The following is a 23,627-nucleotide window of genomic DNA, read 5'->3' as shown; positions in this document are numbered from 1 at the left end:
GAATCTATTTCAATTCTTCGAAATTTCAAATAAATAATTTTATAAATCTATATAACCTAATTAGAGATTTCTTTTAAATAATTAATTAAATCTATTTTGATTATAAAATCGTTAAAATTTACCTTATGTGTCGATTATCTCAAGATGCACCAAAAAAGTTAGAAAAGTTTGTGGCTGGCTTCTATATATATATCCGAGAGATTCTGTCCATCACAGTCGACTGTTCCAAGATCTAAGTAAAATAAAAATGTACTGAAATTATTTTCTTAAAAATTTTTTATATTGAAAAAATATTTTATAAGAAAAAGGAAAATTTATCAATAAATTTACAATGTTAAATACACATGGAGAAACGATAGATTAGAATATATGTTATATTCATGCTGCCGATTGATTTGATTATAATTTTGATTTGGATAGCCTCTCGAAATTGAATTTCGATTTATATTTGGAATTGAAAAATATATTCAAGAGAGCGAAGCGCGCGAAACTCGAACATTTGTCTTGCGATGAATTTTAATTACGATTACACGTAAACAATGTTCGAATAATCAAAGTATGTGTCGATCGATGTCGCGGTTATGTGAGCTAATTAGTATTAATTAATATTATTAATATTAATTATAAATACATTGAGACGGTTATCTATTGATGCATTCGACGCTCTCGATTTTTGTTCGCATGCGAAATTTGCGCGAGAAATCGAAGTGATCGAGATCAAAGTATATATCGACGAACTGATCAATGCAACACTGGCGCTTTTAAAGTTAGATACATGTTAGATACATACATGCGTAATATTTTTATTTTAAGTGTTGGCAATAACCCGGTTTTGCTTCATTTGAGAAATCTATATAAAATATTTGGAAATAGATATATAAATAAACTTGAAGAGCGCACATGCAGTTGCGTATATGAAAATTTATAATGTAAAATTATATTATATCGTGAAACAAAGACAGTTATATAATTGAGCAGAATTTATAACAGATATTATAGAATTTGATGATATGTCCCAAATATTCACATTTAATAAGATGTGATTATAAAAACAATTAATTATCACATTCAATCTATACTTAAATATCCTATTTAATTGTAAATGGTTGTCTCTATGCATCTAAGCGACGCAGAAAAACTCATTCGCGGGAAAATATATAAAACAAAGCCTAAACTGAAAATAGAAACTTCAGCAATGTCGTATTTATTATTCTCATTCATTCAAGAGACATAATTTCGCGTTATAATCGCAAGAACGGATCGCTTTGTGACGCTAAGTGCTCTCTAAATGGAGGGAAAATGCTTCAGCGATTCCTTTGAATCACTTGTTTTATCGAATAACGATGTTCTGAAATTTATCGAAAAACGATATGAATGTATTCAATAGCCTAGATTTTACAAGTCGATGGGTAAAGTTATGGTAGTTGCTGTCGTTGTTAATGATCGGTTTTTTTTTTTACGAGAAAATGGAAGACGAAACGCGAAACCATGTGTGACGTCTAGATAGATACGGGATCAATTTTTCGCAAAACATCGTGCAATTTTTAAACCATGTGATGGAATTTTAAACATTGAAGCGATGAAATACTTAAAGAACTCCAATCCATTGTGCTACTTATTTTTTTGTTGAAACAAACGTTTTCGCGTAGAAAAGTATACATTTTCTGCTTTCTCAAGTTGACCAATAAATCTAATTTAATTATGATAACACAAAGCTTTTTTTTTCAAAACACTATTGTATCTAATAAATTCATAAAATTATAATATTTTAACAATTATTTGGAATTATTCAATTAAATTATTACTTCTTTAATAATAATTAATAAAGTAAATGCAAACTTCTAGAATATGTTCGATTGTGCAATATATATGAAAAAATTGTAGATAATCGAATAAAAAATCAATTTTCGCGTAAATCAACTAGGTTGTAAAAAAAGTGATGGAAATGTTATACATCTTTTATTTAGTGTGTAATTTCAAGCTTATTGTTCATGTAACTTGCAACTAGGGTACTTTTTTTGTTTAGGGTACTTATTGTTAGCGCGATAAAATGCTAGAGTTACATACATTTTTTTCACCTAATCTTTGAGTTTATTTTTCTTATTTTCTTATCGTCTAAAAACAACAATTATTTTAAATTTTATCTATATCCATGTTCGTCTTTACGCTTCTTTTTTATTTAATCAGGTAATTTATAACACTATCATATCAATGCCGGCAAATTAGATAATTATGAGATTGATTAACAATGACTGTGCTAACTATTTCATCATTATTTATACTCGTTGTCGGTACTGACTAGAAATATTTTAGTTAGTTAGTTACGAATTCGTTTAACGAGGAAGATAATGCGATAGTGTATTACTAATGAGCAATCGTGGATGCAAAGCAAATCTGTGGCTTGGTTCTAAAAGAGCCAATGTTAAATTTTGCACATTGGATTATTCAATATTTACGCATTTAATTTCATTGCAAAACAGTGTAAATTATAATGAATAAATTGTAACGAAAATTAAATGTAAAATATTTCAATAAGATTCATATAGATTTTTTTTTTAAAAACATAGTGCGACCGAAATATACATAAACAACAATAAGCTAATAAAAATAATAAAAGTAATAAAGTAATAAATAAAGTATTTCCACATTGTTTCTAATTAGGATTTAAAGGCGAACGATGTGTTGAGAGATATAGTAATATCTTTTGAGCCAATTAATAATAGCTTCATACGATTCGCCATCGTATATATCTTAATGTATGCAGTCAAGCTTTATACATCAGATCGTATTAATGTTCATGAGACGCTGTTCTCTCTGTTCTCGCGAATTTCGCTATAAGTGCTACGAACATCTTTAACATCCTAACAGAAGTGAATCCAGGTATGAACGATCGTCTCGGTCTCCCATTGGATTATGCGGCCACGTTTACCGCGGTTATTTTTAATCGGCATCCATCGCTTCGCGCGTGTCAGTGTTTTTCACCAAATGTCATTCTTCAAAAACGTATTTCGTGCGATGCTCGAATGTACGGGCAATCAAGTGTGTTTCGTAATATCCGCAAGTGTAACTGAACAGTGCAACACATCAAGTATCATCGAGGGATAGCTCTAATGGATTATTTGAAACGAGGGATTGCTACCTAGAATATGGGTGTATTTTCACATATCTTTCATTATTTCTTGATTTTATTCACACGCAATGTAAAATTTAATACATGAGAGTATTATATTATATCTTTTACATCTCTATAAAATTTCTCTTATAATATTACACAATATTATTTTATCATAAAATTTTATAATCTGTAATTGGTGTTATGGAGATTTTTGAAATTTGTACTTTTAACAGCAAAATTTTTATATACAAATAAAATACAAAAATTAATGAACATTATAATAAAAAAATATTTTTTTCCAAAGAGATGTAATAAATTAATCAATGTATGAAATTTTCTCTAAAACGATTAAATCACTCTTGAGATATGCATATCCATTTCTTGAAATGAGTGGGTCGCGATAATGCGTTCCATTGGATTTCTAGCGTATGAGCGCTGGAATTTTTCATCATTATTGAGAAACGATGGAAAAGTAGAAGAGCATGATTCTCTTTTCGAAATTCTATCGTCAACAAAAGATCGTGACGCAAATGCGAGATGTTTTGGCTATCCACACATCGTCGACATCGTCATCGGTTTTGCCTGCTCTCTGTAAGAGCGCGGATAATTTCGACGGGATGGAGCAGGTGTTAACGACGGTTCGTATTTAGGTCTCCCCACCTATATTTTCGACGCTTATCCGACGTCGTGCGTCCATAAAAGCTCGGTATAAGGCTAAGGGAATGGGGCGAATGAGAGAGAGAGAGAAAGAGAAAGAGAACAAGAAAGAGAGAGAGAGAGAAGGACTTTTGCGCGACTCTAGGAACCCTTCGGCCCTATTTCGGTGAAGAGTTTTCGTAATAATGCGTATCCTGCGTGCGCAGCGCCATAAATATATCCGTGGTGGAAGCTCGGGGTGGCGGGCTTTACCCTCTAAGTGCGAACGTAAACTTCGTTAACGAGAAACTAATTCTCCGCGCGCAGTGGCATAAGAAAGTTTTGCAATTTGGTGGACGAGGCGGAAGGAGCATGATGCACAGGCGGTGAATTACGGTGTAAATTAACACGCTACTCAAGGTCGCTGATGCAGTTTACCCCAGGCTGACGACACTTTTGTCTTTCATACGACGCGAGATTCTCGATTCCTAAAGGCATTAAGACGGTCGTGCGCCAGCTTGAATATGCCCGAAATGCAATTTGTGCGTAGCATCTAAGATTATTACACGCATGTAGAGAGTAACATTATTTATCGCCTATTAATTTCGATTATTATCCTCTGAATCGCGGATAATCAATTGTCACATGTTGAAGTTTGTCCATGCTATTATTGGCTCTGATATTATTCTCTTAATAAAATGTCGAGTCTTTCTTAGCAGAATGAAACAAAGCGTATAAAGTATTTCATGAATATCTACATTAATATCATTAATAAAGAGTAACGTTTATCTTGAAGAGAATCAAGTGTCTTGAAAATACATTTTTTTATTCATCTACTAAATAGATCTTCAATATCTGAGAAATTCTTTCATGATATATCCGCATCTCGTTCTTTATGAAAGTATGATATCGTACACTCGACCTACCTTCTACATTTCCAACGAACCATTCCTCCTCCTTAAGAAGTTTACCCCGACTTGCGTACTTGCCGAAGATCGCGATAGAGCCGGTTCCTCTAAGGAGCACGAGAGCTTCGTGTACCTCTTTACAATGGAATACGTTACCTCCCGAACGATCTCGTTATGCGTGAGTATACATATGCGCGTGTTTATCCAAGTCGCGGAGTAGCAGCGAAAGCTGGAGAGAGAGGAAGAGAAAAAGAGAGAGACTCCTTCCTCTCTCTCCTTTTCGTTTCTATTCTTTCGTTCGGTTTTCCTCTCTCTTACTTCTCGCATAAAGTCCATAATCGATAGCTGGTATCTTTTTTTTCATGAAAGATGCAAAACGCTCAATCTCCATCTTCTATATTCGATCGCTTATTTTCGATTTCACTCGCGATGCCTAAACAATATCGTGTTATGTCATGTGCACACAATGATAACGAATAATCCCTTGTTCTTGTTGATCAACGAATTGAAAGTATGGCATACAAAAAACATGAACAATAAAACGTAAATAGCAAATAAAAACTTAAAAAAAACAGAAACTTTAGAAATATAAATATTATTAAATTTTACATCAATTTATAGTTTAATAAGAAAAATGTAACAGAAGATTAAAAATTAATATAGATCGAGGAGGCCCGATTTGAGTTGTAGTTAAAGAGAGAAAAAGAGAGATTAATATAGATCTAAGTCATATATCATAATATAGATCTAAGCATGTTTGCCATTTAACAAAACACTGATTTTATTTATTTATTTCGTTATTTTTTACGTCAATTCCTAATCTATTATGGATTTTATTTTGGATAAAGCTTAAATTAGAGAACTCTTAATTGACAAATATAAATAAAAAGATTTTCTATTTAGTTTAAATAATATTTTTAATAAAATATATCAGTTTTTGGCAGTTTTTTCCGAAAAAAGCCGTCATGAATTTTATCGAAAAATGGAATTGAAATCTGGAATTCTGCCAATTCTGGCAATAATGTGTTAAAAATAGATGCAATCATATATCTGTAATGTCATGAATGGATTATTCTTCAGTAGATTACACAAAAACTTTTGAAATAAGTGAATTAAATATTTATTTTTTTAGCACATTACGTATACCAATACTTACAAAAATGTTTCGCTGTAATATTCTATTATTATCGATTACAGAATTTAAAAAATTTGGATATTTCTATTCACACGAATAATTAAATCCGTTTGATTGACATATGATTAATTAGTTTTATACCGATTAATGTCATTTACATGCATTTTGTAAAGAATATATATTATTATAGATATTGAATAAGCGTGTTGAGATATATTCGTAGTGTTAATAGGCCATCGATTTTTTCAACGTTTTCTATTTAGTTTATATTTAAACGTAGCTTATTTAGTTTATATTTAGAAAAAATTGAGTTAAATTAGCAATATACAAGTTTAACTAGCCTACTCGAATGCACATAATGGTATATTTATATTTAGAAATCAATAATATGTGTAACAAGTGTGGTATCCAAAAAAAACAACGAGCTGTGACACGAGATAGAAACTAGTCGATACGCCTTGGTTGCAGCATTATATAGGATGGCAAAAAATATAATAGAGATAGAAACACACATGTATGTATACACACACACACACACACACACACACACACACACACACACACACACACACACACACACATATATATATATGAGATTTGAAACAGGGAATCAAATTGCGTTTTCTGGATTTGCACGAAAAGATCCACGAAAATGGTTAGGTGATACAGTTCAAATTACAGGATAGGAAGGGCAAAGGGAATGATGTTATTTACCAATAATTTACTGCAGTAGCGTTACCCTCTTTTCTGTTCTATATAGCTGGATATGTAGGGACAGATTGATATATCTATAATGCATCCGTTGGGAATGTTGTCCATTTCATCTTACGCGTCTGTATCGATACATCTCGGTGTACATATATATATATATATATATATGTATATATATATATATATATATAAAGAGAGATTCGTGTAGAGAGCTACGTGTATATGTACATATTGCAAATGATATATGTACGCGTGCCGCAGATATGCACATTGTGCACATACGCGCATTGTCAACATACTTTGCACCAACGATTCAAGCCGGTATAATTTTGGCGAGATCAGATTTCGATGCCATTAACACGAAAATAATTTCTGTATTAATGATAAAATATATCATAATATAAAATAATGTAATAAATATATCTTTTCGTGACTTTTTTACTTGTATAGCGTACAAAAGAACATTTTATTTACTATGTTGAGTTAGATTTTATTTTATATATTTTAATTTTAATATTAAAAGATTATTTTTTAATTTTTATTTACTTAATATGAAAGTTTTATATGTTTAATCTCACATGTGTGTGAAGCTGATGCATCATTTCGTAAAAACTCATAATTAAGAGACAATTCTGATTTTATTTTCAATAGTTTTGTAATTCGATAGTTTGAGCATGTAGCTATTAAATTAAAAAAAGTTATAAAATAACAATTAAATTAAAGAATAGCTAATTATTAAATTAAAGAAAATGTCTTTAAAAAATTGGACAATGTTTCATTTTATGTTTTATTCTACAAAATTATTTTTATAATTTTTTCTCAGATTTTCGAATATTTATAACTTTACATGAATTTTATAAAGAATTCTTTTGAAAGCAAAAAATATCACACAAAATAAAGTAGCCAGAAAAAAAGTATATACTTAACATGAGAGGCTAGTTAATTTGGAGCGTTCTATTTATTTTAAAATAATTTTAAATTATTATATTAGCACATTCATGTTTTTTTCTAAGGAGTTCTTATCGTGAGCGTTATTAACAAATGTTTTAATTATTTTCTTTTTGTTCGAAAAAATATGTGCTTTAGAATCAGACAATATATATTGATGAAAAAAATATAGATATAGATATTTGCTTGGCAAGAAACAGTTTAATAAATTACATATTTTCACATATAACGAAAGAAACTATTAGCAGAAAAGACACTACAGATAGTGGAAAATAACTTGCTAAATTGGAATGGACTTGTATATTGATTTAATTTTTGGTAACGCCATTTTTATGAGAATTTTCTCGATTCGATCATTTTTTTTTTGCTTGGAAGAAGAAAGCGTCACAATATACGTGTACTTGTGCGCGTTAAGACACACAGCTGCGATTCGTATCGATAGTAGCAAAATCAGTATGCAGGCAGTGACTAAAACCATATCGCATGCAACGCGACACATGCGACAAATAGCTAAAAAGGCCGCGTTGTTCGGATGTACCTTTACATATTCACGCTATGTGGCGTGTTAAGGTGCATTTACAGGGCGCGAGACGCGGATCGCAACGATGTATATACGATGCTGCAAGATGACGCATTCTCGTTCGCAGCAGATTGGCGCGAACGCCACTTTTCGACGCGATATGCACAGTCCAACTTTTCTTATTTTTACATTTATGACACGATGCAGATCGATTTAATTTCAGTGTAAACATATGTGCAAAAATTATAAAACATTGGTAAAAAAATTGGTAAACTTTCGTCTATCTAATTAATGCCTTATTTTGTTAATAAGTTATTCCTATATCTTTTTGATGTGTGTCGGAAAGTTATCTGAATAAAGTTAGAAAAGTTATAAATTAAATAATTGATTCCTTTTCTAGATTATAAAAGTGGCCAGACAGCGAAATAAAATTATACGAAGTTTTTGCGGACTTAATGTATATTTTAATTTACTTTTTTATTTACTTATATAAAATGTTTAAAGAGTTAAATAATATTATTAAAAAATTTGATTAGAAAAAGTTAATGGAATATAAAGGTCTTTTGAGTTAAATATAATATCAAAATTTTAATTATACAGAACGCAAAAGTCTTTTGATGCGAGAATAGTAGAAAAAATATTTATTTAAATGAAAATAATTCATCGCAGTTACTTGAATTTTCTATTCTTCTAGATTTAATGTAAAATGTCACTAACACCTTAGTCATAATGTTCTTTTAGTGCCACTTTAAACAATTTATAATTTACAATCGATTTCAAGATAAAATTTTATTTATAATTTTAAATGTCGCATATATATATGTTTATCTCGATTTATATTTTATTTATATTTTATTTATATTTATATTATATTGTATTTATTTGATTGTATATGTGTGTATTTTTCTTCTTGGATATTTATACTTCTTAGATAGTTTTTAATTATACGATACAAAAGTTATAGATAGAATTCTATCGCAAATTTGGTGATAAATAATAAATCCTCTATAGTAGTCTTTTTACTCGTATAAAGTATCATTGTATCATATATCGAGTTTGTAAATAAAAATTCATAACGGTTGCACTGCGAGTTGTCTGCGTGGATATAGAGATTCATCATGTTGTTCTCCAGGGTGATGCGACCCGATGCAATCCTCGTATTTTGCGTCGGTTGCATGCGTAGTACGCTGGCCTTTACATTTTGCGTTCGCCATTGCCGTCATCCGCGTATTGAACACTTACAGACAGTTCTCGATTTGCCGCGGTTAATGCGTTCTCTAGGGTGTAAATCAAATACGCACAAAGCGAGAACCGATTTTGCGCGCACGCAATACAAGCGGTTCTTGTTCGGCGCGCTTTTGATTTACGCGGCTTTGGATTTACATGATAGTTTTCGGGCATTGCATTAATGCGTGCGAGTCGAATCGAGTCGGATCGAGTTGAGAGAACTTGCACATCGGTAACATCGCGTGCAGTTTTCATCCCTTCGAGTACATACATACGTCAAGTACGTGTGCGCAGGTGCGTGCGCGCACTCACCCCTGTACGTACAGAGATCCGCATGCGCTTACACGTACACCCGTACGTGCGGCGTATGCCGATGGGTGGTTGCGGTTTGACTCCGGTGGCTACCGGATAGGCCGCCGTTATTATCCGTAACTCGCGTTGCGGTTGGAACGGAGCGAACGCGCTCGAAAATCCTCTGCTCGAGGAGCCTGCGTCAGCAACAATCTCCATTCCGTAAGATCCCTCGTGTTCTTGAGAACGAAAAACAAAACGAGCACCTTTAAATGAACGTCTGTTGTTGTAAACAAAAAGCTTGAAAATCGTGGAGCATCTTCACCTGGTGACATTCTATCTAAATTTTATTTTTTTCAAAGTATTTAAGAATACTTTAAAAACATTGTTTTATTGTCGTGCATCAATTTATAAAATGACAAAAATATTACGTAATTATTCTTTCTTTAAAAAATAACGCATTTAGCGATTACTGATGTACGGCTTCAATTTTAAAATATATAAATAATATTTATAAGGCTCTACGGAATTTATTAATTTTTTTATATTTATATTTATTATATTTTATATTTATTTTTTTTTTATAATCGGATAATATTGTTATTATTTTAATGTAGCTTTTGCAACATTTTATCATGAGATCATGAATAGTAACTTGAAATAAATTGAATTTATAGAGAGATAGATAGAAGAAGTATTGCATGGGGAGATAATCTTTTCTGGGAGGGATAAACGATCACGGAACTAAGAATGCTGCCAAAATACATAATGCGTGTCCGAGGTTTTCGTATCGACATTCGGAAGTGAGCGATTGAATTAAATTCCTCGTTGAGTGCTTCCGCGATATAAGATATGCGCTCGGATTTTTGGGGAAGGAAGGGCCCCGGGTCTAACGTGAAATATTTTACTATTCGGCGGAGAGGGCTCTCGTCCCTTTTCATCGTATTCTTGGGGAAAACTGATAAAAGGATCTGGGAGAATATGTGGAGGATGGGGTCGGTTTGTAGAGAAAAGGAGGGAGACTCCTGGTTTAGGGTTTAGGGTGGGTTTTCGCGTATCCCGCGGTAAAGCTTCGTCGGTGCGCCGTAGAAACGATCGGATTACCATTTTTTAGCGCCCACCATCCACCCAGCGAGAAAGCATGGTCTCTTGTTCTCTCGCCATCCACCAACAAGTAATTCCGTGTTTTCAATCTTGGCGAATGACGCGGAAAGAACCCCGGCTTCCGCGCCGGGCGAGCAGTCGTTCGGCTTCTGAAACAAATGTCGCTGGACCATAAACTAAATTAGCACTTAGCGCTGAAACGAAACTGCCCGGCTTGTCGTTGAAGTCTTAGCTGTTTACGGATCGACTTCTGTTTACGACAAATAACTATCAGGTTCGATTTAAGTCTACTGCACATTAGTCATGTGAAATGATACGCATTAAAATTGGAATGTAAATGGAAACGCAGAATTTCATTAAAATGTAAATAGAATCTATCCTAAAATATTATATTAAAGAAGAAAACCAATGTTTAATAAAATAAAATAAAAGTGTAACATATATCTGTATAAATAATGTTGGTGTATTTTTCTAATATTTATTATTAAAGAAATTTTTTGAATAAGAATTCTAAACGCACATAAAAAAGAGAGAAATTAAAGCAACTAAAAATATATAAAGATATTTCAAATGTCTGCTGAAATATGCATTACTATGAGATTATCTGACATTATCAATTTTCATCATTTTATGTTAATATGAATAAAATAATTTTATTCATATTAATATAAAATGATGAAAATTAATAATGTCATGTCTTTTTATGTATGATGCAGAGCAAAAAATAGTTCATCATGTTGAATAAAGATGTGGTGAATATATCATAAATCATATTTTTTATAAGAGAAAAGAAAAAAGAAACAAAGAAATCATTTTAACGTACATTTGTGCCGCACGAATTGTATTGCAAAATGCAACTTGTGAAATATTCTTTACACACATTCCGCAACATTCTTTCGTTGCTTGTTGAACAGTGCAATTTGATTCTAAGTTCCGTGAATTTTCTTACGAAATACCAAGGATAGATGTTAGCTATAGACGGATGATTTTTAGTCTCTCTTGTTGCCCTTCGAGGATGCGGTCGACAGCATTCGAGACATGCTCTTCGAGAACCTTTATGAAATCGTGGCAAAGCATACCTGGCCCGAAAAAGCAGAGGTTGCCCGGCGCGATCAGGTATGCCGAGAATGGACTGCAGTTCTGCCAATGGGAGGGGTATCGTTTCCGAAGGGTGAGGAAAAGGGATGCTTGTGAGCCACTTCGATATCTCTTTCATATCGGATGCTGATGGTTTTCTTTCCCATGAGAGGAACATCGGGACCGGAAGCCAAAAGCGTACACAATAACGTGTGATACATTTGTGTCTGAAAATCCGATCGTGACAAAAATCGACAGAAAATTTTAAGCTTTTTAAATTACAATATTATTTTGTAATATACATACACACATATATATACAACATTTGTAACACATGTATACTTTTATTTCGTAATTTTTGAGTCGTAATTTTGAGCCAAATTTAGTTTTATAAAATACAGTGCTGTTGAGTTTGAAAAAATTTATACCTCAATAAAAAAAGATAAGAAAAAATAATTTATTAAATAAATCTATTAATTTTCCAAAATACTTTTTCTTTATTAAAGATAAAAATTGAAAAATTTGATTGAACCTACTAAATAAATTTTACGTAATATTTTTTTAAAACTTAAACGCTTTCAAGAATACATGTTCAATTTAGTGTCTTACATGAAAGAATGAAAAATTGGATTAAAATATGAGAAATAGAGTTTATTAACAATTTCATTCTATGGAAACTCTATATTACAAGAGGTATTAATTTAATACATAAATGAAGATAATAACGTAGAGCGCAAACATATATATACAAGAACTCTTGTGCTTAAGCGATAAGTAGCTTTTAACATGCGGCAGATATTATCGATTAACAAACTAGCTATTATTTAGCGCAATTTTCTCCGATTTCATAAACACAACAAATGAATAATAGAAATTTCTATTTGTGAAAACAGCGGAAATTTATTTCTCATATTGTTGGTATAATATCAAGATAAATCAATATTAAAAATTTAAAAATTTATTTTAATTTATTTTAAATTTATAGACATCTTTCATAAAATCGGGAAAAAATAAAAAATACACTATCCTAATAAAACTTATTTATGCGTAATAATTTTTAATTTTTATAAGGGTTGCTCTTATTATGTAAATTATATATTTGGTAATTCTCTTGTATATGTATTCTTTCTCTCTTCCTATAAATAAATTATGTAAATTTTTAATATTTATAAATTTCGGCTTAATAAATGTTAAATTACTCTAATTTTCATTTTACTAAATCCTCAACTGTACTAAAAGTGATACATAAAACTTTGATATAAACTCACACACAAGATCTATTTACGAATGTTCGAATCAAATCGAATCGAATCAAAAATTAGAATTTTACCAAATATAATCAAATCATTACATCGAACTCAATATCTTATGAAATTAATTCCTGCGGAAAGAGATTTTTAGAAACATTTTTTCAAACGCGCAGGCTCAAAAAATTCCCCCTTTTTTGCCGATTTTTTCCGATTTTATTTATGAACTATGATTAGTAATAAATTAGAATAGATAAGAGACATCAATTCCCGTAGTTCGCGAGACTCGAAGGTCCAACTTGGAATACGGCACTGATGCGGTAGGGTGGAAGAACATAAGGGAGGGGAGGTCGCGCGACAAGGGTTGGGAAAGCCGAAGCGTGGCTCCTCCGGGTGGGGGGAGATGGTACCTCGAACGACTACGCGGGCCTGTCGGATGCCCCTCTGTTCAGTCCGACCCGGACGTTCGAGGGAGACGCATCCGTCTTCTGTTACGTTACGTACACGCACCAGTCATACGCACGTTGCGTCTCTCGCTCTCGTACGCGCTCGTAGGATTCGTATCCCGAGGCAGTTTCCGATCTGTGGGTGCTTGTTTTACGCACAGAGAGGGAAAAAGAAAGAAAGAAGGAGAGTCTCGTACTCCAGGAAACGACCTCGTGCGCGCGGTACACGAGGCCTCCTCGGACGAAAACGAAGCACACGTTTGCCTACGCGCAACGTAGACGGATATTTAAACGTGTCGTCCGCGGCGGGGAGAGAGAGAAGGATACACGGGGGAGGGAGGGAGAGAAAGCGAAGAAAAAGCTCTCTCTGGGCCGTCTCGCCGCCGGCTTTCCACGGCCACGAATCGATACCACGCGACCGTCGTCGTCGTCGTCGTCGTCGTCGCTGCCGCCGCCGCCGCCGCCGTCGTCGCCGCGTCGCTTGTTCCTCTCTCTCTCCCTCTCTCGCGAACGCGTGGCTCTTTCTCCGCTCTTTTTGGCTTTCTTCCCCATCGTTCGTTTCGGAAGAAGCGGAATCACGCCGCGACGAGGACCGACGCGACCGGGTGCATCGCCTGCTCGCGACGCCTCGAGGTGCGCGACGTAGCCCCCGAGCCCATCCCCGGAAAGGAACGGTAACGGTGATGGTCCGTTTGCCCTGTTGAAGCCTGTTCCGTAAGCGATCGAGGGTTTTCACCCTTGCCTCACGAGGAACGGTGATTGCGCGCGACCAGGATCGCCGGGACGACCGGTTGATGTGAACTTTTACAAGTGGCGGTTCAGTGACACGTGACGCTGTCAGTTCGTCGCATTTATCTCTCTTGGTGTATTCTGTGACGAACGGGGGTAACGCGACAGGTGAGACACTTGGCCACCTCCTGATCATCGTAAAAGTAAGGAAAATTGCCTATTTTAGCGTTTCGATGGTCCTCCCTTTTATCCCGCTCCGATTCGTCCCAGGGCGAATTCCGGAGCTAGCGAAATTACATTCACGAAAAGGCGATTATCTCCGTCGCCGACTTTCGGCATTTATGTGTTTGAATTATTACGCTTGTAAATTATACGCTTGGCGACCGACCAAATTGCTCCGACACCGTTAATTTAAAAGTCTACGGTTTCGTCGCGACGCTCGCGTATCCGTCTTCGTTAAATTCACTAATCGCGCGACTTATATTCGCGTGAACGTCGCGTGCTCGACTTAACCATCCACAATCACATTGGTACTTAACAGCGCGAGTCAATCGCGGTAATTAATCTCTCGCCATAATTTGCACTCGAGTAACTTTGTTGTTAACATCCTTTAAGATTGACAACTGTGTGTTTTCATGTTTAAAGGATTATAAAATTATTCATGTCATATGAGGAAATTAATATTTATTTTAAAATCCTGCTGTCTCTTTCTCTCGATTAACGTAACGAAGCACTTTTTGCATTAATGATTTTAATATTAATTTTGTTGAAAAATTGTTTTTGTTATTTTATTATAATTAAATAATAATTACAATCTGATATTGGCTTATTTGCAAAATGCGTCTTTATATTGTTGTTTTGTTTTCACAAAACAATATATATTATACAGCGTATTGTGTCTATTTAAATTCGAGGTGTTTATTTTAGTAATTTATTTTATTTTAACTCTCTGTTCTCTCCTCTCCTTTTCATCTTTAGCAAATTATAAAATTTACAGTGACATTAATATATGAATAATTATGAACCATTGACATTTTTTTGCCATTGATTTGCGAACATATTTTTGTTATACTTTCATTTACGCTTTTAATCTGCAATATATTCTATAATATTATTTATTACCTACAATTTCTCACGCAAAGCATGTTTTTCCAGTTTAATAATTTTACAATGACAGATGTGACTGCTCGTAACTTTCAACGTTGAATGGATTTCTCATGAATTCTTTAGTGTTCATTATTTTTCGCATTCTTCGTTATACATAAGTAACAAATATGTGTCGCAAGATCTACTAGACGTCTTATTGAAAATATTTTTATTTGATTCAATATCTCGATATTGAAAAATCTCATAAAGTACTAACGGAAACTGTGAAAATCTCGCATGCTTGAAACATTTGTTCCCATTGTCGAAAAATTAATCGCCTTTAACAGGTCTTAGAAATACGACCGACGAAACGGACAAAGCGAGCAGTCCTCAAACGAGAGAACTTATGCGGGCATATTCTCCATTCTGATATAATTTATGCCGCCGACATGCCATACAACGACCGACGACCGCGGACTGCCTCTAATATTTTGGAGAGTCTCTTTATATTCTCAAAGATGATCCGCTGACCACATTAACCCTTTAACAGACAGTACAGAGTTCACTTTGTTCAATATTTATAGAGCATTAAAAAACAAAGATAAATTAAATTCATTATTATTGCACAGTTTTTAATATTTTGTAGATATATTTTTTGTGTATAATTTCCTAAGTTTTATTGTTATTTATATTGTTGACCATTAAATTTTTTATTTCAGTTTTTAATGAGAAAATCAACTCTGAGTACAATAAAAGTATAGTAAAAGTATATTAAAAGTACAGTTTTATTAAAAAAATGAGTTGATTATATAATAAATAGTTTTTATAGTTATTTTTTACACGGAGATAAAAATTTATTTAATTACGAAAACTTTTTATTCATTTGTAACTCATAGTTATAAAGAAATGCGCATTTAAAAATACTTATTTTCTTATTATTTCAATAACAACAGATACTTTTCATTTATTTTTCTAAATATAAAATCAATAAATTTTGATTTGAATTCTTCAAAATTTTATCTAATATATGAATATGAATATAAAAATTAATTATAAATGTTTATGGCAGTATGGAATGTTAGTCTAATTAGAATTGCTCGCTTTAAAAATGCTATGATACTGAGATAATAAGAGAGAGAGTTGCTTCTTGGGGAAAAATTCGATCGATTTGTAGAATCGAGTACCGCTCTGCGTAAATAAATGATCGAGCGTGAAAAGCCAGGGGAGAAAGTACACAATAACAGACCTATAATTTTCCACCCTCGCCTATATAGACTTATAGACTTGGCACGTCGCAGGACGGCGTGACAGATATTACCATCGCTCTGAATTCTCTCTCTTCTTTGGCAAAAGAGAGCGGGGAATATAAGTGTATATTTCACTCGTTATTGTTGGCTGAATTAATTACGAATTTATGAAAGGAAGTTACGAGAAAAGAAACGGAAAGTTCTCGGCTCGATGCTCACCGGAAGTGGAAATTCGTCGTGCAGATATGAATGCTTATATTCTTGTCTCCCTTCCTCTCCGACTTCTCTTAGAATAGTACGCTGAGCTATATGAAGCTTGCAAAGCGGAGATGATATCCCTATACTTTAGCGCGCTTAATACAGCGGCACGTTATTGTGTGTCTCCGGAGTTCTTGTCGGGAAACCCGACAACTTTGTTTCAAGGGCTCGCGTTGTCCGAGATACCTGTGGATTAAGACACGATGAATATCGTTTAAAACAGTATCATAAGACTAAGGGGAATGAGTTGACGACGAATACGGTTGCTCTCTCTGTTTAACAGTATTATAAAGTACAAAATTACTATCTAATTTGAATGTTTTAGAATTTTACTAATATAATTATACTTATAATTATATAATTATATAGTAAATTATATAATTATATTATATAATATATAATTATTATATAATATATAATATATAGTTATATTATATAATTATATAATATAATATAATAAAATTATATAATTTACTAGTATAATTGAGAGAAATAAGTAACGAAGACGAAATGTGAAAAATAATTAATAGCGTTATATAAATATTCCAGCGATTATCGAGTGTGAAAATCATTATTTAATATTCGGACATCATCGAAAATTAATATAGAAATTTTCGGTTAACGCTTGTATTACTCGATCGAGGACGATTTTTCAAGGCAGCTATACTCGAGAACTTGTGGGCGGTATCTGCGCGTAAAGATGTTCTCGCCTTATTCCAATATACCTTCGTCCAAAATGCCTTCGGAAAGGGTTCCCCCGTTGCCGTAAAACAGAAAATCTCACCGGCAGCCTCGCGCGGCCCCGATCGATCGTAACCTTCGCAGCGTCATGTACATGCAACCTTCTGCGAACACCCCTTCGCCGATCTTGCTAAAAAAAAGACATTGGTTCAACTTATAGACCCATATGGTTCCTACGGAACGATGACACGTACGCTTATTTAAATACCAAATAAATCGTTTTCTCCGCGTCGCGAATCTCGTGGTCTGTGATTTTCGTGCCGTCGTCGTTGTCGTTGTCGGAGGGTCGTGATCGTCGTCGTGTCGTCGAGGGTGTCTTCGGGGAAGGGCTGGTGGGACGTGCCTCAAACGAGGCATAAAATCGGAGATGAGTCTGTCGTCGCGGAGCGAGTCGGCCTGAATCGAGCGAAAGAGAAAGGGTCGCGAAACCGTTTCGAGCTCCACGGGGCGTATTAATCAATGCAGAAGAATAGCCCCTCGCTCTCGCTGCTGCCCACCCTTTTTGTCGACCGTTCTGTTGTTGGTGCATATAATCGCGAACGTATATATTTTGTCTGCGAATCCCGGGCGCTACCGGCAACCGAGGATGATTGAAAATGAAAGAATTATCACGCGACATACAATGATGGGATGCGCAAGATTTTTTTTTTCCGAATTTTCATCGGCAACTTGATTTTTTCCTCCCGATGAAAATTTGATTAGGGATATTAGCTACTTTCCCAACTTTTTAATTTGCGATACTAAGTCTTCCGCCAACTGACTCTCGAGAAGTAAGATTCTTAATCAAGGTAAAGTGCATTTGTAACTAATGGAAGAATAAGATTTTCTACTTGCACCTCCGAAAGTTCATCCGTTATAACTCGCGCTATTAACAATCTAATATCTTCTTTAAAAGATAGGATGGATTTAAGATGTTCAAAGGATATCCGCGTAGAAAAAACCGTGTATAAAAAAAATTACTCCATATTTTTATACACAATTGAAAATGGTGCTAATACGCTTGAAAATTACTTATGATAACAGCGATTAAATTAAAAACTGTTGCTTCGATGATAATTTTTAGTTTTGGAAAAAGAATGTACGATGTATAAAAAACACTATAGAATAATTTTATTAATTTTATTTTATTTCCCTACTACAGGTATTAATTTTATACACATAAATGAATAATCCAATATAACACACATTTATATGACTTATGGCATATCATACGAGTATGTAATTATGTGTGTTGAATCAAATATATGAAATATTATTTAAATATTATAAAAATATCCTCTCTTTAAACACTATTATGGCATTCCCAACATTTTTCATTTTTACTCTCTAAATTTCAGAAACAATTTGCGCCACGCCAAATAATTAAGAGAAAACATTATCGATTCAATGTATCTATAAAGAATCAGAGTCGATATCATTCTACCTTCGACAGACAATCGCAGAGAGAATCACAATATCGCGTTCAATGGAAATGATGTGGCTTCGTTTCCGGCTGTGCAGAATTTTGCCTCGTTTTCTCGCTCTCGCTCCCTTAACCGGAGTGCTAGGAAACGAATCGCGCGATGATGACGATAACAACGGAGTTATTTTTTACGAGCCCTTCTCTCAGCGACGCCTCTCGATGTCCGAACTCTTTCGCCCTTTCACCTTTTTCTCTCCTTTCTGTCGACCTACGAATTAATAACCGTTCCGTAGCTGCGGGATTAAAGTATCCTCTCCCGGAGGGGTGGATTCGAGGACGAATCCGCAGAGGGCGACGGGGCGAGACAGCGGGATTGGCCGCGAGAATTAATCACTCGTTCAATCTGCGCGAAATCACGCCGTGTAATCGTTCGCCGGGTTCGTTATTAGCGCTTGGAGCGCTGTAAAGCAACCGCGTGTTGTATTGTAGTTTCGTCGTTGCCGGTTTGGTAGAAATGGCGGCAAATCGAATGTTTCGATTAATTGGCACCGAGCGACCTTCCAGCTTTTTGCTCATCTCCGGTGCTCATCCCGATGTTCTTTGGCGTGGAACATCGAACGCGCTTGCAGCCATCGGTTTCATCGTCTTGCTTTCGATCGCTCGTCTTAACGAGTTCGCTGAGCAAGAACAAAGTCAAATTCGTAATTTTGTTCTTGTACAGAATGTTATCAAACTGGAATGTTATTTTTGCACATTCTGTTGAAGCTTAGATTATTATTTTTAACACAACTTTAGAGATACACTGAAAAAAGAATTTAGTAATAAACACTAGAATTTAATAACAATTACTAAATGATTTGGGCAAATAGTTCTAATTAAATGTGTGGTAACAATTACAAAAAAAATTAATTGAGTAAATAAAATATTCAGTTTAGACTACTTAAATTTAATTCATTCAATTATAAATTTTTCGTTTAACAAAACTTTAATAACTGTAATCAAATTTTGGTAGCAGAAAATAATATATTTAATAAGTATTATCAGATATTTGGTAATTTTAACTAAATCATGATAACGAGAAATTAAAAAATTAAAATTAAAATTAATTAAAATCAAATTTTTTTATTATTATTTTTTTATTTATAATTTATACTTGCATATTGCACTTTACATTTTAAATAGGTAATGAACGGATTATTTTTGTTTATTTGCCGAACTATTTTTGTTTATTTGCCGGACATTTACTTATCCAACTTATAAAATCAATTTAATATCTGAAATTCTTGTACTGAGAAATCAGAAATTAAATTGAACAATATATTTTAAATTCTTATTTGTTACTCCTTGCAAACTTTATATAATTCTCATAACTAAGCTTAAATGCGAGAAAGATAGCGTATTTCATCGTCGCGATGAACGAACAAACTAACATATCCTTGCGTGCTTGCGCGAAACTTTACACGACTATCTTACCAAAATTTGTTAACAATTACCAATTATTTTATCAAACATGTTGACCTAACTAAATCATTTAATAATAGTTATCAAATATCTAATAATCTTAAATTGAATGATTTAGTAATATTTACAACAATTTAATACACATTTAATAACAATCATCAAAGATTTTATGAGAAGTATTAAATATTTAATAATTATTACTAAATTGTTTAATTGATTCAATTGCAAAGAAAATTTATTTGCAACTAGACTAATTGAAGATTTAGTAATTATTATCAAATATAGTAATATTTATCAAATATTCAATTAAAATTCACAACTAAATATATTTGATAATTATTACCAATCAGTTTTTTCAGTGTATAAAAGAATTTAAATTTTTATAAAAGAAAATACATGTTAACTTTTAAATTTAGATTCTTTGCATTATTGCTGTTTATTAATAAACTGTTGCACAACCAAGCCTAATCTAAGACAGACGTGAGAATATCCTTCAATTTCTATACAGAAAAATTAGAGAGGTAACTTTTTATATTTGCGATTTTTTAATTCAGAGCAAAGCGTGTTTCGTGGCGTTTCGAACCGCTCGCGGCGAATAAATGCTAGACAAGAGTCCGGGCGGAGGAGCAACGTCCTTAAGCGGAGCTCCATTTCGGGCCAAGAATTTTAGAGAGACAAAGAGGATAACATTAGAGTCCTTTAGGATGAAGAAACGCACGAGAAGGAAGAAACGAACGGATGCGAGCCGCGAGAAAAAGAAGGGAAGTCGGACTAAGACTGATAAGACCTCGTTATGGATTCCGGCGGCGCGCTGGGGTAGGACGTCCTCATTGCCCGAAGTGTCCTGCAAGATACGAAATAATGTCGGCGCGCGCGCACGAACACGCGGAAACGCGAGGATAACTTATCCCGTCCACGCCCCATGGAATTCCTCCTATCTGCCTCTCGAAACTCGTATCTCCGTTTCCGTGACTCATCTCTCTCGCTTCCAATCTCCTACTCTCGGGACAAATCTCGCTCCGGGATCGTGACTACCCTTCCGAAAATAACGTATATCTGGGCGCGATTAGATCCCACGGACTTTTCGAGAGAACTCTCGAAAAAAGATTGCAAGACGTTTCGTTCGCGAGATTTCGGTCCGTACGTTATATGCGATCGTAGTCGCATAATACCATACCGGGAATCTTTCGACGGGATAACATTATGCGTCACCTGAAAAACTCTAAGGCGAGATCTCAAGTTTTTAAATTGTATAAAAAAAATAGCGCATGTTTCTATTAAAGTATGCGCAGTATTTATTTCATAAAATTCAAATATGAAGATATGACGATTATATCTTTGATATTTTAATAAACCAATTTATTTATATCTTTAACGAGATAAGTCAAGCGTAAAAGAGATGTCGAAAAACATTTTCGAACTTATTTTTATATCTTTTATTAATATCAATTTCATGAGCATTATTTTTGTAACATGTGTATAATGATTTATAAGTAGTTTATATCTAAAATATATAAATATTATAAAAATAGTTTATATCTAAAATATATAAATATTATAAAAATTGCATTTTTAGCCGGGAAACAATCATAGGAATTTTAATAACCAGAAACAAGTATAAAATAATTTTGATATGTACAAATTCGAATCAAAATTGCATAGTGCTCTACAGTGATAAATATTTGATTTACTTCCGCTAGAAGCTATGTAAATGTGATACGATGCTGTATCGCAACCGCGATCGCAATAAAGAAAGAAGATTTAAGATGCACCCCTGAGCTCGTGATTATTTCTCGATGGAGATACTCGGAGACGAGGGGTCGGGTCGAAGACATTTTCTAGGGAAAACACTCGGCTGTACCGCCGGAACTTTATTAGGCGCCGTCTTATTTCTCTCCGCAACGCCGACCACCACCGTCTGCATAGTTCTGCGAAGAATTTCGCTACCTCTCGGTGCAGCAACACTTTGGAAACTGGGTTCTATTGCAGAGAAACATCCTACACTAAGGGAAACGAGCGTGCGGTCAAAATGTAAAGATAATAGATATAGCAGTTTTATGTTATTGCGACAAAAAACAATGTTTGAAACAAACAATGGTCCGAATTTTATAATATTTTATAATATTTTTAGGTAGTGGCCACAAAAATCTCACGCGACATGAAATATATTCGCATTTTACTGTATAAAAATCATTTAATTGCTGCGTATGAAAAGTTATTTCGAATATATTCGAAATAATGTTTCTGAGTATATGAATTTTTCCACACAAAATCAACATTTCAAAATCTCTCTTGTCAATATTAATTAATTATTATACACGAAAAAGTTTTGGGCTATATTTTCCAAATTTTATTTTTAAATTAATATTTTCTAATTTTTGATATGTCGCGAAACGCATGAATACAAAGTCGGAAAATAATACCTCTTTAATTTTTTCAGAAACAATATAGATATATACATGTATTTAAAGTTTTATATTTTACAATTTATAATGAAATAAGTCTTAATCCTCTTCTCCCTTTTTTTATAATCTAAAAAACTTGTGAAGGGATTAACAAATAGTGAAAAAACATGTTTCTTTATTTTCGTATAATGCCGTTGCTGCAGTGCACTTGCATCATGCATGCGACTTTTACCGGAAACCACGAAGTTGGCGTCGTTCACTGTGGACGGTTCCGCCAGCGGTCAGACCGGAACTTCTTACGCGTGATGCTTGTTACATCCGTTTGCGGGTAGGAGGGAGAGGAAAGGACCGAACAGTAGGAAAAGGGATGGGGAGGGGGAGGAGACGAGGGACGAGAATCTCGCGAGTAACTCTCGCGACCGGGACTCAACTCGCACCGATGAAAAATTCACGTCGACGATAACTCGGCCGTTGCATTTTTCATAGCGCCGCGAAACTTTCTTATCCGTCGCTTATATCCGGTGTCGTTCTCGACCTGTACCGACAACCACGTGCCTCTGGAGGCTGATAAAGGCTCGTCCGCGCGCGCGTTCGTTGCACTTCCGTCCTGATACCGCTTTCCGTTTCTCCTCTCTTTCTTTCGGTTTCTGTATCTCTCGGATTTTTCGGCGAACCGAAATTTCTCAGAGTATTTCTCCTCCCGACGGGAGAAAGTTTATTTCCTCTTTCGCGTACGTGTATTGTGTTGTTGCAATATCGTGATTGAATATCGAAGAATTCTCGCGGTCGGGAGAAGATCGATCCTCGATTTTCTGCATTTGCATGATTTGTTACATTTCACTTTGTTATTGGAACGCGTGACATCTAAAATGTATAGTCCATAAAAGTACCATACAAAATATTTCTTAGGTTTCTAAAAAAGTGTCAATACAT

The 23,627-nt window shown here is 34.2% G+C and overlaps 1 protein-coding gene across 1 annotated transcript in view; it reads left to right on the top strand.

Annotated features, from left to right (window-relative positions):
* Positions 1-13,370: 13,370 nt before the first annotated feature.
* LOC105254105 overlaps positions 13,371-23,627 on the top strand; it is a 279,413-nt gene continuing 269,156 nt past the window's right edge. Inside the window, exon 1 of the mRNA XM_020028387.2 lies at positions 13,371-14,297. The gene's annotated coding sequence lies outside the window, so the exon portion shown is untranslated. The remainder of the gene's footprint in view (positions 14,298-23,627) is intronic.

Source organism: Camponotus floridanus, unplaced genomic scaffold (assembly GCF_003227725.1).
Source record: "Camponotus floridanus strain SB8 unplaced genomic scaffold, Cflo_v7.5 scaffold40, whole genome shotgun sequence".
NCBI lineage: Eukaryota > Metazoa > Arthropoda > Insecta > Hymenoptera > Formicidae > Camponotus > Camponotus floridanus.
The sequence above is the reverse complement of the archived record's forward strand: the minus strand, read 5'-3'. Positions and strand labels throughout refer to the sequence as shown.